The sequence below is a fragment of the Humulus lupulus genome, chromosome 5, assembly GCF_963169125.1.
Source record: "Humulus lupulus chromosome 5, drHumLupu1.1, whole genome shotgun sequence".
Lineage (NCBI taxonomy): Eukaryota > Viridiplantae > Streptophyta > Magnoliopsida > Rosales > Cannabaceae > Humulus > Humulus lupulus.
The window spans coordinates 132,933,488-132,947,227 of record NC_084797.1 but is presented as its reverse complement, the minus strand read 5'-3'; the positions used below and the strand labels follow the sequence as shown (position 1 = coordinate 132,947,227).

At 37.4% G+C, this 13,740-nt stretch overlaps 1 non-coding gene across 1 annotated transcript; it reads right to left on the bottom strand.

Moving 5' to 3' along the window:
* Positions 1–312: 312 nt before the first annotated feature.
* On the bottom strand, positions 313–419 carry LOC133781249 (small nucleolar RNA R71). The gene has a single exon (XR_009870035.1). It is a non-coding gene; the product is annotated as a small nucleolar RNA R71 (small nucleolar RNA).
* Between the last annotated feature and the right edge of the window lie 13,321 nt (positions 420–13,740).

Sequence of the window (13,740 nt, the reverse complement as noted above, 5' to 3'; positions counted from 1 at the left end):
CCTTCATGCATTATATTCCCTCCTAATATGCCCACATTAGACTTTAAACCTTACATGATTCAACTCTTGCCCATATTTCATGGAATGGAAAACAAAAGCCCATACGTGCATATTAGAGAATTTGAGTAGGTAGTGGCCATGTTCTATAACCGAGCTGAAAATGTTGATTCTATGCGATTAAAGTTCTTTCCCTTCTCCTTGAAGGACAAAGCCAAAAGTTGGTTATACTCTTTGAGACCTAGGTCTATTGGAACATGGGAGGAAATGACCAAATCTTTCTTTTTGAAACACTTCCCTAGCCATAAGACCAGCAGTCTAAAATGAGAGATCTCCACATTTTTCCAAAAAGACAATGAAACGTTTTATCAAGTCTAGGAAAGATTCAAAGATCTGTTAAATCAGTTCCCTCTCCATGGCTATAAGAACTAGCATTTTGTCAATTACATATATGAATGCCTCACAAGTCGTGAACGCCAATTTGTAGAAATGTTATGCAATGGTGAATTCCTTGAAAAAGAGCAAGACAATGCTTTTGAATATCTCAAAGAAACCGCAAAAAAATCTCACACCTGGACTGGTCCAAGTACTACTAATTGCACCAAGCGACACAAACCATCTAGGATCTATCAACTTCGAGAAGAGGATAATGTTAAGGCCTAACTCGAAGCTTTGAAAAAGCGGTTTGAGGTCTTAATGACAAAAAATGGCCAAAAACCGCACACGATTGCTCAAGCGGAACCACAATAACCTTATTTTTTTTGTGGAGGGACAGAGCATTTAGCTAAGGATTGATTAGCTTTTAATGAGATGAGGGAATTTATGAGGAGCAATGTAATTCCTTAGGGGCATATAACAAGTCATTATCTCATACGTACAACTCTGGTTGGAGAAAGCACCCAAATTTCAGTTTGAGAGATTCTAACCAAGCTCAATCGTCTGGAGGCCAATGGAGAAATGAGCAACAAGTTCAACCATCAAAGGCATATTCTGCACCTCAATAAAATGCTCATCCACAACGAAATTCTCTCGAGAATACCCTTCATGCAATCATAGAGGAACAAACAAAAATAAATTGCCAAATGATGGAAGAAATCAAAGAAATGAAATGTCAATTCTCAAAATTGACTGAATCCTTGGCCATTCCAGAAAAAGGCAAACCTCCTTCCCAACCTAAATTAAATGTGCAAGGCCAACATAAGGCACATTCCTCAAATTCCAATGATCCAAATGTTAAGGAAGTAAATGTCATCACAACTAGAAGTGGTAAAACTTTGAAAGACCCATCCATAAAAACCACCGCTGCCAGCACTCCAAAAGTTAATCCCAAGAATGCACCACTCAATGCTTCTCCAAAAGTACCATTTCCTCAGGCTATTAGACCTTTTGGGAAAATTCCTGAAAGTCGAGCTGAAATCCTTGAGCACTTGACACAAGTGAAGATTAATATTCCTTTGCTTCACATCATTAAACAAGTGTCGGCTTATGCCAAAATCATCAAGGATGTATGCACTGCAAAAAGGAAGCGCCATGTTAAGAAGACTACTTTCTTGACTGAGCAAGTGAGTGTGGTGATTGAACAAAAGACACCGCCAAATAAAAAGATCCTAGTTGTCCCACCATTTCTTGCCAAATTGGTACTCATGAAGTCGGCCAAGCTTTACTTAATCTTGGCATGAGTGTAGAACTCATGCCTTACTCTATGTACTCGCAACTTGGTCTTGGAGAAATGAAGCCAACATATGATGTGCTACAGCTTGCTGACTGCTCCACCAAAAAGCCTCGAGGTATTGTTGAGGATGTTTTAGTTCAAATTGAAAATTTCTATTACCCCATGGATTTCCTTGTTCTTGATACTCAATCCGCAGTTAATATGGAATCAAAAATTCATATCATCCTTGTAAGACCTTTCCTTGCTACTGCCAATGCACTCATAAATTGTACAAATGGTCTAATGAAGATTTCATTTGGAAATATGACTCTTGAAGTCAATATCTTTCGCATCGGGAAACAACCCCAAGAAGATGATGAATGTTATCAAACATTCATGATTGACACTTTAATTCCTAAGGAGGTTCAATTGCAAAGCAACTTCGATAATCTTGATAAACTCCTCATTTTTTCTGACAATGAAAATCCCGGCTCTATTGAGTCTACTCTTGCAATATCATATCACATACACTCACGCAATAGAGGGACTAAGTTTTGATAACCTCACTTTGAAGAGCTACCTCGTGAGAGGGCACAACAAAAAACTTCAATTGAAGAGGTTCCAATTGTCCAACTGACCCAACTACCCAAGGGTCTGAAACATGTGTTCTTGGGAGACGATGAAACCTTTCTAGTTATCATCTCGTCCAACCTTCAAAATTCTCAAGAATTGCAGTTACTCGAACTACTGTGAACACATAAATCTGCGATAGGTTGGACGCTTGCTGATATCAAAGGTATTAGTCATTTAATTTTCTCCCATCGAATCAATCTGGAGGATGAGGCTATCCCTCGAAAAGACCCTCAAAGGAGACTGAACCCCACAATGAAAGAAGTTGTAAAAAATGAAGTCTTGAAATTGCTAGATGCTGGTATTATTTACCCAGTAGTAGATAGCAAATGGGTCAGTCCAACTCAAGTCGTGCCCAAGAAATCTAGTTTCACTGTGGTCCAAAATGAAAAAGGGGTCCTTGTCCCCACAAAAACGGTGGCAAGGTGGCACATGTGCATTGATTATAGAAAGTTAAATGCAACTTCCCGCAAAGATCATTTTCCACTCCCATTCATAAATCAAATCCTTGAACATGTATCTGGTCATCCATTCTATTGCTTTCTTGATGGCTATTCTGTCTACTATCAAATTGAGATTGCATTAGAGGATCAGGATAAGACCACTTTCACTTGTCCCTTTGGCACTTTTTCTTTCTGGTGTATGCCATTTGGCTTGTGTAATGCAGGAGCTACATTCCAAAGATGCATGATGAGCATCTTTAGTGACATGATTGAAAAATCAATGGAAGTAATCATGGATGACCTAACCGTTTTTGGAAATTCCTTTGACGCATGTCTTCTTCATCTTGAAGTTGTTTTAAAACGATGTATTAAGAAAGGACTTGTGCTCAATTGCAAGAAATTCCACTTCATGGTATCTTCTGGCATAGTCTTAGGCCACATTTTTTCTGAAAGAGGAATTGAGGTTGATCAATCAAAAGTCAACCTTATCTCCAACCTGCCTACTCCTAAGACTGTCAAAGACATTAGGTCATTCCTTGGTCATGTTGGTTTCTATAGGAGGTTCATACAAAAAATTTCAATGATTGCTCGTCCACTAAGCAACCTGGTTTCTATAATGGTTTCTATAGTGGACACCTAAGTGTGAGGAATCATTCTGAATGCTTGTAAATTCACTTACTTCCGCTCCCAACATTCAGTCACCAGGTTGGAGTCTTCCTTTCGAAAACATGTGTGATGCCAACAACTTTGTTGTGGGGAGTTGTGTTAGGACAACGAAGGGAGGGGAAACCCTTTGTTGTCTACTATGCAATTCAAATTCTCAATAGTGCTCAAATGAACTATTCCACTACTGAAAAAGAGTTGCTTGCAGTGGTCTTTGTTGATAACACATTTTCTTTCAATAATTTGACAATTGTTACCCCTTGTGCTATCATCATTAATCAAGACACTCATTTTTGCAACAAATCTTTTGAGGCTCTTGTGTGTAAGTACGATGTACTTCATAAAGTTGTAAATGCTTATCATCCACAGACTAATGGGCAAGCTGAGTTAGCCAATAGGGAGATAAACACATTCTGGAAAAGACAGTAAATCCTGACCGCAAAGATTGGTCTTATTGTCATGTTAAATTTTAAGTCAATTTTTCTCAAAATTATTCGAGAATGAGTACAACTTGTTGGTTTGAGTCAGTTTTTACTATTTTTAGCTATCGAGAAGTGATATCCTGAGTTCTTTTGTGCACTTTCCAAACATGTGGTAAATTGGTTGGTAACACAAATAGTTGAGAGAAATTTCAAGTTTAAAGTTTTTCATTTCATGGTGAGTTGTGAGAGTTGAGAAAACAACTTTTTGAACTTTTATTGATCATTTGAGTTGGTAAAGTAACATCTTTGGAATTAAAACATGACATTTACTAGAGGGATGTTTTTCATATAAGAATGAGTCTTTTGTAATAAATTTTAAATTTGCATTCTATTTATTTCATTTTATTTATAATTTCCTTTTATTTTTGTGTTGCCTCTTGTAAAAAGAAGAAGAAGAAGAAGAAAATAAATAAATAAATAAAAAAGAAAAGAAAAAGGAAAAGAGAAAAAAAAAACATAGTACAAAAAAAGAAAAAGATGAAAAAAATTAAAAATGAAAAAAAAAAAAAAAAACAAGAGCAACACTTTCCTTTATTATTTTGTAATTTTGTAAAAAAATATTATTTCTATTTTTTTTTTTGTAATTGTATTCATAAAAATTAAAATAATATATTATTATTAATAGTTTCCTTTTCTTATTTATCATTTATAGTTAGGTGGCATTTTATTCTTTGAGTTTTCTCCTCTTAATCTCAAAGGTTGTTTGTCATTTGAATTCCAATAAGTTGATATGCCTATCTTGTGATCCATACTTGTTCAAATCGTTTGTCCTAGAAAGTTTATCTTTTCTCATTTGAGTGTAAAATGTTACATTTCCAACTCCAAGAGTGTTATGTTCGGGTTTTATGCCCTAATTAAGACCCAAATTCTTTGTAATATCATTTTATTATCAATAAAAGAATAGAAATCATTTTTTGACTTGGTCAATCACTTTGCTCACATGTTTTATTTTCATGATTATTTGTTTAATATAAACTTCTATTAAATCCCGAGCATATAGCTAATCTTATTTATAGTGACGTAATCACAGTGGAATATAAATATGATTATATGTTCAAAGTAAGTTAGTCCTAAGATTAGTCAGTGCACAAGATTTACACTGACTTGCTAATCTACGATATGATCTACTTACACATTATAGTATTATGTTCTTTCCAGAACATTAGCAAAGTAGATAAGATCGGATGTATTTTTTTTATCGGACAGGACCGATATTGACAATTGATAAGATAAGTAAACATACGGTTATTATCCATTCTAGTCATATGATATAGTTGACCATAGGTCAATTCAATCTCAATTCTGAGTGGTTAGTATTCTAACTGATTGTATTATTTGAGTTCTTTGACTTGTTCGTTACCAGCTTACCCTACGGACTAGCGCATACTTACATCTTGGGAACTCGGTGGTATAATTGAGTGGGAGTGCTAATCATAGATATGAACATCTATAGCTTTTAATGAAGAAGTGAAATGATGGTTTCCTTTTAGTTTGGTTCAAGGTGTTAAATGATAGAGATCTCATTCCAGTAATTAAATTAGTTTACTGAAATATCATTTACAAGGAACTAAGTGTTTTAAGGATAAAATACAATGAGGGGTAAAATGGTATTTTAGTCCCATCTCATTGTAGACCATCTATAGAGGATTGAGTGACAATTGTGGTTATAACAATGGATAATTAAAAGTGTATCCATATTTGTTATAGAGCGTTCTATGAATTCAATAGTGCAATTCAAGTCTATAGTGGAGTCACGAGGAATTAATAAGTTAGTAAATTTATTTATTAGATTTATGATAAATTATTGGAGCTTGATTTCATAGGCCCATGGTCCCCATTGTACCTTAGATAAAATCATCTAGATAGTCTCAATTAATTGATTTAATTATCAATTAGAATTAACAAAGTTGACTAGGTCAATTTTGGATAGTTTCACAGAGTTATGTAATTTTGAGAAGAAAAGATAAATTATGGCACATTTATTAATTAAGATAAATTGGTATCTAAATTAATAAATAAGTTTAAACCAATGTTCAAATTATAAATAATTATTTAATTTATTAAATCAATAGAAAATAATACAGGCCTTGATTTTAAGTCTAATGGGCTTATAATCAAATGGAAAATTTCACGAGCCTAAAGCCCATGATAATTTCGACCTAGGGCTTTAAATTGGCTATTATTTTATTGCTTTTTTAATTAAATTAAATGGCTTAATTGAGTCTATAAAAGGAGTGCTTGGAGAGAAGTCAAAACATAAGTTTGACAAGTCACAAGTCAGAATTTCTAATAGTTTTAGATTCTCTCTAAACACAAGTCCTTTTCTAAGCCTCTTTAATTATTTTCTCTTCTTCTCTCTGTATCTATCTCATGTGTTGAGAATTTTCCACTCTAGTCTAGGTGATTCTAATGATACATTGGAAGACTGTGAAAAAATTAGAAGAACGGTTCAGTTTCTTGATAATACTCTACGACAAAAAGGATTCAAGAGTTAGAGAAACTGAAGGAAGGACTCTTTAATTCCGCTGCATATACTGTAATTATTCTAATCATTGTTTCTCTTTGAATTCAATTTTAGAAACATGTTCTAGGCTATTTCATATTAATTTGTTTAATATTAGATATACATGAAAATAAATAAAGACCGTGTATAAGTTTTCCCAACATGTTATCCATCCCATTAATGTTCTTTCAATGCCCGTGTGGAATTCGAAGTGGAGACCTTTTTACTCTTGAGATTTTTCGATATTATTTGTGTTATGACTTGAGATAAAAAGGAATATGGTTTGGTGCACACACACAACTCTGGAATTACAACTGAAGTAGCTTAGATAGTAATTTTTAATTTCTTGCTGATATTTTGTAAATGCTTAGATTGTTTTCCTTGATTTGACTTGATTATTCAACTTAATAATATTTTTTTCGCTTGAATTGCTAGGGACTAGCAATAAGTTAGTTGGGGGTTGTGATTAGTGCTCAAAAATGTCAATTTATTAGTTTTATAGTTCAAAATAAATTATGTTTTAATTAATATTTTTATGAATTTATTGTAATATATTTTATAAATAAAAATATTAATTTTTAATTTATTTTGTGTTAAAATTTCAGGAATAAATTTTATTTGGGCATCAATAAAAAAAACAATGGAGAAAGAATTATGTAAAGCTGAAAAAAAAAAAAGAGAAAGTTGGTATTTTTTAGACAAAGAAGCCCAAAAAAAAGCCCAAAGACTCAGGCTCATGCCATTCCTCCTCCTCTCTCTTTCTCTCAGCACCACATGGCGTCGTCTACGCATCCACGCATCCAGCCACCTAACCCGGTCCAACGCCTGACCCACCCACGTGACCCGAGCCCAACCTACCTATTTTCTCTTGCTGACAGCTGCGACACGTGGCGTGCTCCTATTGGCTACGAATGGGTCAATGCTCTAGCTGTCACCAGCCACCTTCCAACCCATTTTGTGTGCACTTTGGGCCTTGGATCCTTTCATTTTGAGTTTTAAAGCTCACATTTTGTGTTGATTTAGAAAAATGGGCATGATGACCATTCACTAAAATAGCTAGGCTAATTTAATAATACGATTTGATTTTTCAAAATCATATTTTATTATTAATGTTTCAAATTTATTTTGTAAACCCCATTTATAGTTTAATTTCTTTTTAGTCATTTTCTTCTTCTATAAATATGGACTCTTCTTTCACATTTGGGATGTAATTTTGGAGTAAAAGAAACTATAGCAAAACTTCTACTCACTTTCTTATTAGAATTTTGTGAGAATGATTAACATAATGGCCTAATATGTTTTTAATATAATGCATTTGAGTTATTTATGTTCTTTCAATCTCATTTTTATTTTGTTATCTTTATCTACTTGTGCTAATAATATATTGGATTAGTCATGTTCTTTCTATATGTTTCTAATTAGTAAAAGTAATATTGATACATAATTTTATGTCTAATTTTCTATTGCATTATTGCCTTTGGGTATTTTGTCATTTTTATATTTTTCATAAGAATAACACTGTGCTCCTAAATTAAAGAACTTTATAACTCAAATGGACTTTTGTTAGAAAAGAATATGGACTTTAATGTTAGATTTTCCAAGTAAATGTTGGGATGTGAACTATTTACTTGTGTAGTTTTGTCAATCAAGTAACTAAGTAACTAAACAAGCATATGAATGATTCTTGAAATCCTTATATTTTTCAACTTTTGATTACATCTTATTTTTATTTCACTTGTCTCATTTTATCGAAAAGACAACAAAATAATCTCAAATCTCCATTTACATCACTTTGTACTAATCTTTTATGTTTACGTTTATTTTTCTACTAATACTTTTGTTCTTAGTTACCTCCTTGTGGAATCGACCGCCCATCTACACAACAACCACCGCTTAGTGGATGCATGTTTTGGCCATTAATCAGGAGCTAAAACATGTAACTGTACGGACATTCTGTAATTGACCAGGCGATGCGTCACCTGGCACCAGGTGATGCATCGTCTACCAGGCTATACGTCGCCCTATACCAAGCGACACATTGCGTAGTACTTCTCTCTCTAAGGTTTTGAGAGCCCAGGTGATGTGTCGCTGATACCTCTGTAATATGGCTCCCCATGAGGTGTCTCAAAACACCTCCAACTTCTCCCGAATTTTTTGGGTACTCTTATATACTCTAAATAAATATTTTGGACCCAAAAGTTTGATTTAGAAATGCCTATACTCAAAGTCAACTTCACATATTGACTTTTGTGAATTTTTTATTGGTTTAGCACCTCTTCGTGCCTAAAAAATTTCACCATGTATTTAACCAATCTCAACATCCCCCACTTGGTTAAATACATCCTCTCTTTTCTAGCCAACGATATTAGCACATAAAGTAAAGTACCTTTTGGGTTTGAACTTTACTTTAGTGAAAACACTACAAAGCTTAAATCGAAATGCCAAGGTATCCTTAAAAGATTGAACCTAACAATCCTAGTAATAAAATCAATAATGTCTCATACACCTCTATCTAATTACTTATGTATTTCCCATTGTTCGCGCCCAGCACTATTAACGGCCTTGAAAACTCCAACTTTCTTGAGAGGCGGCCCACCTCTAGATTCACATAGGTGAAATTCTTACAACATCTTTGCTTCCTTTAGAGATGCTTGTTACTCTTAACTAAATACCATTAAAAGTCTTAGGCTTAACCCTCACTTCGGTAGCAACCAACATTAACTCACCCTTGATGAGACTTTAAATTGTTAATGTTGAAATTGTTCCCTTATCGAATGACTTGCTCTTACTCATTGAACTCTACACTTGATGTAAACAAGTTTTGAGTTGGATTGCCATCATTAGGGAATCTATATATCAAGGAGTTTTACTCTCATCCCTTTATTTGTAGATGTTACACCCAAATTTCGAGATTAGAAGTTTTTGGTCTTGAAAGTCAAGCTCGTAAAGTGTAAGCTCAAAAGTAAGCAAACTTTCCATGAGATCAACATTAATGATAATTGAGTTTGACAGTCTCGCTCAATATTAAAATGACGACGTCGTAGTTGGTAAGCTCGTAACCACGCGGTCTCGAAAGTGTTTTGAGGTTATGAGATAAGCTGGAAGCTACAGTGACAAGGGTTCAACACTTGTTCCATTTTCCTGGTTTATTTGTATTTAGCATCAGTCAAAAGGGTTCGAGCCTGGGCATTGCAAGCTCGGAGGAGACGATCTCGATAAAATTACTTAATAAGACCAAGGGAAGTCGAGATAGCAAGCTCGTGATGATTTTTCGATCATGAAGATATGTAAGTCGAATGTTCGAGATCGATAGCCAAATGAGGACGCAGTTACTATTTACGAATCCCTATATCTAAGGGATTGGTTGTAATCTGTTAATAAATCTCGAATATCAGGGGATTCATACGCGTATTATATATTTATATGCATTTAATTGTATTTATTTTGAGATTTGAATTAAAACTCCCTGAAATGTGAGAGGAGATATTATGCAAACCAGTCTATAAATAGATTGGAGAAATTCATTTGTAGACACACTGAAATTGGCACTGGGAATACTCTGCTGAATTGCTACCAAAAAAGTTTTCAGAGAATTCCATAGGTGAATAACATCGACTCATGGACTAGGCAAATTTTAACTGTTGAACCATGTAAAAATCATTTTTTTTTCCTCTTTATTTTTTCTAATTTTTTGTTTAGTGCTCTTCATTTCTAAGTTCATGAAAAATGGCATCAATAGTTTGGTGCTTTCATTGAGAGCCATTCAACAAGACGTTAGCTTGTTTAATTAGAAAACCTCCCGAGTAATCAATGGCTACCGCAAACAATCCCAACACTGGTGGGCAACCATTGCCCCGAATACCAGAGGAGCAAACTCCTCATACCGAAGACTATCCACGATGACCTGGAAAGCAGCCCATGGCTGACCCCGGCACTAAAGAAAGAAGTGATTCATCTAATTCTCAGGGGCCACCTGCTCCCAGGCCTGATGAGGATCTGTACTACAATCCTGAAAGGTATGTCCCTATCGTGGAACTTGAAAATCGCCAACTGCACAAACAGTTGGCGAAGGCGACAAAGCGCAATGAAGAATTAGCCAGGCAGGCTGCTGAAGCCCAGGTACCTCCCCGAAGGCCGAGAGGACGTCCACGTGGGAGCACGGCCACCAGGAAGGCTGAACAAGCATCGGAGTAGCATCAGCCAAGGCCCCAGAGAAACACTCGAGTTGGGGCCACTGACAACCCGATTGCAGAATTGTCAACAGGAACAGGTAATAACCGAGCCCCTCCAATGGCTCAAAACCAAAATCCTGAAGCTATAAGAAATAACATGGAACCTGTCCAGGCGAACTCTGGGCCATCTAGGTCCAACAATGGGAGACAGCCGCCATCACCCATAAGGCATCCACCGTCACCAATAAGGTACCCATCATTGGTCCAAGAGGTCCCCCGAGCTACACCACGAAGACCATCTCGCACTGGCAGTCGGGATTGAAACCGACAGGCCAGACCTTGACGAGGAAATGAAAGGGAGGCTACCTGAGAGCACAGAGCTTCTCAACCTTCGAGAAGCCAAATTTAAAGATCACAATCTGCTAGGTTAGGGAGACCAACTGGGGACCCACCCTGTAATTATCGAGCCTCATAGTCAAAAAGGGCTGCAAGCTACGCAAGCAGGAGCTCAAACTACACTCGATCCATAAGCATTTATAATACTGAGCCTAGACATATAGGAAATTGGGGGAATCATCCTAATTTGCGGGATCACCTGAACCATAACCGGGAGTGAGTTGATCCCCCGAACCCTGATTTGATAGACCATCAGAACGGTCGTAAATAGTCGGCATATAATCCTATGCCGAGACAAGGGACTGGGTTGTTATTAATGATAACCATCTCCCTCAAGCTCAAGCTCAGGCTCGACCCCCAGTGGATCTGATCCAGGAAAAGATTGATCAGTTGGAAGGGGCATTCAGGCACCTACAAGATGAGCGGAGCAGAGATAAGTCTGAAGAGTTCGATGAGGAGCTTGAACCTTTTGCCCCGCACATTTCTAATACCCCATTTCCACAAGGATTCAGAATACCTCACGTATCACCATTCGATGGAAACTCAAATCCGTATAGTCATCTAAGCACCTTTAATACCATCATGCGAGCCAGCAATGTTGGCTACGAGCTCAAGTGTATGCTGTTTCCAGCTACTCTACCGAGACCAGCAAAGAACTGGTTTGAAAAGTTTTGAAGACATTCGATCTCGTCCTAGGATCAATTGACAAGAGAATTTAAAAAGAAATTCAAGGCTATGATTGGTATCAGGCCCGAAGCCTCAACCTTGACCAATGTCAGACAACAACAAAATGAGTCACTAAAATGTTACCTTGTAAGGTTTAACATAGAAGTGGCTCGAGCCTGAAATGTCGATGATAGTGGCCACTTGATGGACGTTAGAGCTGGTATTTTACCACTGAGTCCCCTTTGGGAAGATTTACAGAGAAAACCCATTACGTCACTAACCGAGTTCAATCGAAGGGCCCAGAAGATTGTAAATGTAGAAGAGGCGAGGTTAGCATTAAACCTGACCTCTCAACCCATAACTACAATGACAAATGTTAACTCTTCCTCGACCTCGGCGGCCCCATCAACTTTGAAACCCTCTGAGGATAACCCTTCTAAAAGGAAGAACAAAGGGAATAACCCTAAGGCCGATGGAGTGAAAAAGACGAAAGGAGACAAATATTTCTCCATTTACACAGTATATACCTAGCTCAACGAGGCTTGGGAAAAAATATTTTTGACCAATGAAAATCAGGTCTCGTTTAGACGACCTGATCCCATGCGAAATCAGAAGGTGAAAAGGGACTCAAAAAAATACTGTAGATTCCACAAAGACATCGGGCATACAACCGATGAGTGTCACCAACTGAAGGACGAGTTCAAAGGCTTGATCTCGAGGGGATATCTCGAGCAGTATGTTAGAAACCAAAATTCCAATCAAGCCTTAACGGGTTAGAGGACAACAGCTGCTCAACCTGACCAAAACAATAATTCTCGAGTTCGGGAAGATGAGCGACCCCCTCTGATTGATGGAGAGGGTGTAGTAACTATCTCGGGGAGACCGCATATTGCAGTTTCGGGCAGGAACACCCAAAAGAGATATGTAAACGAGCTCAAGACTATAACGGTTCTCCCTATGAACCCAAACCACGAGCTCCAAAGCAGCAGAGGGTTGAGAATCAGCCCATTGCATTTACAAAGGAGGATGTGTCACACGTTCAATTTCCTCACAATGATCCCCTGGTCATTACTCTCCAGCTCGCGAATAGGAGGGTACGCCGAGTTCAGATTAATAACGGGAGCTCGGTGAATATCCTTTACATAGCCACTCTAGAAAAGATGGGACTCGCTCTTTGTGATTTGAAAGCATGTGCAACAACATTTACGGCTTTTCAGGAGAAGGGATTGCATGTACGGGATCCATTGAACTCCCCGTAACCTTGGGAGACTATCCTGTTTCAGTAACCAAGATGATGGAGTGCATAGTGGTGGACACCCCATCGGCCTATAATATACTGCTCAGGAGACCCGCCCTGATTGGGCTGGGAGCAGTATCATCTATTAGGCACCTGGCCATCAAGTTCCCGACTTCTAGTGGCATCAGGATGTTGAAGGGAGACCAACTCGCGGGAAGGGAGTGCTACAGCATTTCCATGAGAGGAAAGAATCAAACAAGTGCGCAGGAACTTGTAATTGTTCAAGAGACAGATGGGCCCATCTTCAAAATAGATGAGGAGATCGACCCCAGAGTAGAAGAAAGGGTCGATCTCGAACCATTGGAAGAGCTCGAGGAAATGATGCTCGTGGAAATGGATGCAACGAAGGTGGTAAAAGTAGGTAAGAATCTTTCCAAAAAGGAAAACTAGCAACTAATTTGCTACTTGAAAGAAAACCAGGACGTGTTCGCATGGACACACTCGGACATGGTAGGAATCAGTCCAAATGTCATAAGCCATGCACTAAACATTGACAAGAGCTTCCCCCCAAAGCAGGAAAAATGAAGGCTCCTGGACAATGACAGAAAGAAAGCCCTCAAAGAAGAAGTCGATAGGTTAAAAGAAAATTGATTCATACGAGATGCCTTTTATCCAGATTGGATCTCCAATCTAGTGTTGGTCCCAAAACCCAACGGCAAATGGCGAACCTGTATCGACTACTCAGATCTTAACAAGGCGTACCCTAAAGACTGTTTCCCCTTACCTCAGATAGATCAGCTCGTAGACGCCACTGCAGGTCACGACATTATGTCATTCATGGACACGTATTATGGATGTATCCAAATCTCCATGCATGCGTTGGACCAAGAACATACGAGC